We start from the raw sequence: 5,403 nt of genomic DNA, 5'->3' as shown, positions 1-5,403 counted from the left end.
TTAAAATGGTCAATTTTATATTACATGTATTTTACCATAATTGGGTGTGATATAACATATATATATAAATGGAGAGAGAGAGAAGGTGAGTTTTCATATGTGTCACTAATACCTACCATTTTCACTGGAACTGTCCCTACCCTATGTTTATTTTATGAAATATTATTTGGAGGCATAGTGCTGGTGTAAAGGAAAATGGGCTGATTTTTATTTTCTGTCACCCCTCTAATATAAACAGAGAGCCTAAACTTTAGAAATTAAACTCCAGCAAACATAACTCAAATACCAGTTTTATTAAAAGCAGAAAACTATCCTTTTAAAACATGTATTTTGACTTGAATTTCATTCTGTCATTTGAAATGAAAGTGCATTATGACCCTTTTGTGCATATTTCTGAAGCATCTGTGAATTAAAACAATGCTATGGCATTATATATATTAGAGATAAACAGGGCTTTAGATCCGTCTGTATATTGTTTTTTTTCCCAGAAGAATGGAACAATGAGCAGTGCTGGAAGGTAATAGTCTCCACCTACACAGAAGCATTCGTATATTATATAAACCAGCCAGAGACAGATTGTGGTAATAAATCTTAATATAAATATCTCTGCTTTTGTGTCACACTTATGTAACCATTTCACTAACATTTCCTTCAGAACATTCCCTCATTTCTATCTCCTGCACACTAACAGAGTTTCATTTTCTTTTTAATCTCTAAAAGACTTTTATTTTAAGTTGCTCATGATAAAAATTTGGGGAATATTATTTGGTGAAATTGCTTATTTAAAAAACTTGACCGTTCTCCTCTTAGTTAAATTCCCACATGATTATGGCATTTCCAATTTGATTTCCGATAGTTAATGGATTTGATGAAGGTTTAAATTTATTTTGATATAATGGGGACCCTAAGATTGTATATATACCAAATGTTTTCCCTTTTAGGGTGGAGGTATTTAGTACTTCTGTTTAAAATGAAGTTAGAGAAATGCTTCCATATTATCGAATGGCATAACTTTTTCTTTTTTAAAAGATTTTATTTGTTTGACAGAGAAAGAGACAGCCAGAGAGGGAATACAAGTAGGGGGAGCAGGAGAGGGAGAAGCAGGCTTCCTGCAGAGCGGGGAGCCTGATGCAGGGCTTGATCCCAGAACTCTGGGATTATGACCTGAGCCGAAAGCAGATGCTTAACAACTGAGCCACCCAGGAGCCCCTGGCATAAATTTTTCTAAGACATATTGAGATAGATTAAATACTAATCTTACCTTGTTATATTCATAAACTAACAGCAGAAGATGCTCATCTGGATCATATGAGGAAAAGTAGAGTCCAAGTTCCATGTCTTGGATGAGAGATTATACGTGGGTAAGGGTGCACCAGTGAATTCTAGAAAAGGAACAAAAGGTCATCTATGAGAATCAGTGCTTTGAGATTATGATTATGATAAATGGAAGAAGCGGAATATAATGTATATCAATTATCTTGGGACCAAGGGGGTTAAAGAGCATGAGACAAAATTATACTCAGTTTTATAATTAATATGAGAAGCAATCCTGTTGTGTGATTGTCTACTTGAATGTGAAGAGCGGACAGGGGTGTGGAGGGGCAGACATACAACCATGTTTGGGAGCTTTGCCTGGCTGCTGTGATTTGGAATAATTTGTAATCATGCAGGCTGGCTTTCTCTTTTTTTTCCTTCTACTTCTACCTCTCCCTTTTCATTCTCCTCTTTGTTCCTCTACTTGTGTTTGTATTGAAAAAGTTGAATTTTGTGGTTCCAAATATGACAAAATGTGAAATGAGACCAAGAAGTCTTGGAACCCCAGGGCCAGTCAACGTGGTTAGTGCTGGAAGATATTATGGAGGGATTCCCTTCTACATGGTTTAAGATAAAGATAAACGTTTGTAACTTTGAAATTGCTTTCTCATTATATCCTATGCTACAAATAATAAATCCACTTTAAATCTAATTTTAAGGCAGATGCACTATTGCTGCAAACTTTAGATTTCTCTACTATATATTTACAACATGATGTGCATTTATGCTTTGTGCAGTATACTCAGGAATTTGTTTCATGTAAATCAAGGTAATCTGCCTTAAATGTTATTTGACTACACATGGAGAAGGAAATTATGTATTTCTTAAGAGCTACTTCTTTCCTTAGGTTTTATTTGAACTTCAACAAGTTCTATCTTGCCTTTAGCAAGAACTATTTTTGTGCTTAAAACATATTTAAGCTTAAGATATGTCTGTGACAATACCTTCAAATTTCTGAAAGCCTTAAAGAAAATTAACTTTATGAAGTCAGTTTTCTTCTACTAACCTAAAATTTTCCTTTCATACTGAAAGCATTTATTGCCATGAGTTATGATTCTGACCAAAGAGCAGGAATTTTCAATATGTATAAACTCATCTTTTCAGGTAAACACAATCCAGGCCCTTGAAGGATTTTAACCAGAAAAGTAACTTTAATTTTAAAATATTAATTTGGTAATGGTAGAAGAGACAGCATAGGACAGTGTAGGAAAAATTAATTAACTCATACAAAGCAGAAAAGAAGACAAAAAGAAAGACAAGGAAAGTAAATTTCCTTAAGAAAGTTTCTTAAATTTCTAAGAAAATCACTTCATGAAGAATAATCTTTTGAATAATCCTTGTGTTCAGTTATACTAGGAGGTATTTATAACTGCCAATAAAACATGTGAAATATGGCTAAAGCTGTATTTAGAGGGTCTTGTTTAGCCTCAAATGTATGTATCATAAAAAAGAAACTAAGACTTCAATTTAAAAAGTTTGAAAAAGTTAGCAAGGGAAACCCTCTAAAATAAGAAGGACATATTAAGGCAAAAGCAAGAAATTAAAGAATAAAATTATTTTAAACTTTTATAAATTAGGCCAACTCTGGCAACAATGATAAAAGAGTATACAAAGAAACAGTATAAGGAATATAATTTGGGCTGAAACTGTACGTTCCGTAGCAATTAATAGAAGTCATACTAAACATAATATATTTAATAGAAATGAAAAGGAAAATTACAAAAGGAGTTAGATTAACAAAGACAGCTCATGACTCAGAAAACATAGAATAAAAACATGTATGGTACCATTGTATTAAATTAGGCAATGAAGAAATTGTCCCTGTCAAAAGAAGGAAAAGAGTTTAGACTGGAAGTGCCCCTTCAAGAAATATTTAGCAGATAAATGTACTTTGTGAACAAGTGGTCATGAAAGATAAGGTAAAATAAAAGTTAATTCTCACGTTTCTAGCTTTGGGGATTTCAATATGGGGATAGTAGTTTAAAAATTGAATCAGATCATAGAGTAGAGGAACACAGTTGTGGTAAAATATTCTTGCTGTGAGAGTGAAGGAAGTAGAATAAGGATGTAGAGAAGGCAGTGTGGTCTTCATAAGAAATATTTGAAGCTGAAGGGAAACTGAACTATCTCTTAGCTGCTCTGTATCCATTCCCTTCTCTTCCAAATAATAGCCAAATATTTTTCCAGATAATCATGGTTCCCTTTTAGTTAGCTGCAATGCTGTTGGGGTGTTAGGGACTTAACCTCAGGTATTAGGATTCTTCCCTGGTTGTAAATGTTTTAATAATGATCACTGACCCAGGGGTTTCTGGGTGGCTCAGTTGGTTAAGCAACTGCCTTCAGCTCAGGTCATGATCCTGGAGTCCCGGGATCGAGTCCTGCATCGAACTCCCTGCTGCAGGGAGTCTCCTTCTCCCTCTGACCCTCCCACCTCTCACGCTCTCTCTCTCTCTCTCATTCTCTCTTTCTCAAATAAATAAATAAAATCTTAAGAAAAAAAAAAACAAAAAACGATCACTGACCCAGGCCTAAGCCAGTCTGGGATGACATCTCACTGACCTCCCAGTAACCAAGATGTATATATTACTAGTGCTATCAAGGTGAAGCTGAGAACATTCATTCCAAGATGGTAGGAGGAAGTGTTCTCTCCAACAGGCATGCACAAGGAAGATGTAGCTCTTGCTATTTATTACAAGCAGCCATCTTGTGACATGAAAGTACAATAGAATCAATACAAGAAAAAGGGCAGAGTTGAGAAAATTGCAAACCATTGATCTAGTTCCCCTATTTAACTGACCTGAAACCTAAACACTGCTGGACTTTTAAGTCCTATGAGTCAGTAAATTCATGATGTTGTTTAAGGCAGCCGAGTGTTGTTTCTTACTGCTCAAAGTGTATAATCTTTAGTCAATTCCATTACTCCACTAAGAGGAGTTATTTTCTTTATTTTGCATATGAGAACACACTGGGCTATTTTACTTATCTGAATGACTAATATAAAAGTTCAAGGATATTAAAATAAAATGTTTATTAGATTTATTATGGGCAAAGTGCATTGCAAATATGCTGGTAGGAAAAATCTTGTAGGTGCAAAGGATGCTGTAGGAACCCTGTTCTCATTTGCTGTTTTTAATTATTTTCAGCCTTTTTAATATGCTGTGTTTATTACATTCTAGAAATATGAGAGTATGTATAGGAACAAAGTGTGCATTCTAACAAGAATATAAACGTTATTCATATTAATGAAAAAGAAATTCACATAACAGGAAGTACTGAATAGTTATAATTTTATTTACTGACAGAAAACTAATAATAAGAAGCTTCTACTCATTTTAACAACATTTTTCTGTCTGGGTATTTCTCCTTTGTGTGAAAGGAAAAAAGACTGAACTAGTTGTGTTGACTATGGAAATAAAAAGACCACTGTTTACCTTCTATGTCATATGTTCATTACCATAGGTTAGCCAGCTTAGGTTAGCCATCTAAGAAATAGCTAGTTACATCATTCTGTTGTCTTATGAATTCATGTGAACTTACCATGGGTCTTGTTTTGCAATACTGAGTTATAGTATTTTTCCTCAAGTAAGGAATATATATGTTTCCATCATTCTTTTGCAAGTATTTTTAATATGATATCCTTTGTCTTCATCTCAACTTGTTTATAGAGATAATACTTCTTTTGCATAGTCTGTACGCATACTAATAAATGTAAAGCAAATTAACTTTACTTTTTATATGGTTCCCAATCTGAATTGTGCTATGTTCCTTTGTGATAGAAATCACTAGGTAGATTTTTTTCATTTTAAATATAGAACAGTAAAATTTTGAATATTAAAACTTACATCTATTAGTATCTGGTATAATTTATTTTTTTTAAAGTCATTGGTATAGAAAATATCAGGTAGACAATTCTAGAGTTTCAAGCAAGTTAGCCCAAAGATAAATGATCACATAAGGAAATTTTTGTTTGGATGATTTTCAAAAATTAAAGGGATAAAATCACTCGGTGTTAAATGTTAATAAATTCATGTCATTCTGATAATTTGTGTTGCTGCTTATAGTCTATTGTATTTGCTGTCCTCTCTTATT

Source organism: Zalophus californianus, chromosome 5 (genome assembly GCF_009762305.2).
Source record: "Zalophus californianus isolate mZalCal1 chromosome 5, mZalCal1.pri.v2, whole genome shotgun sequence".
NCBI lineage: Eukaryota > Metazoa > Chordata > Mammalia > Carnivora > Otariidae > Zalophus > Zalophus californianus.
The sequence above is the reverse complement of the archived record's forward strand: the minus strand, read 5'-3'. Positions refer to the sequence as shown.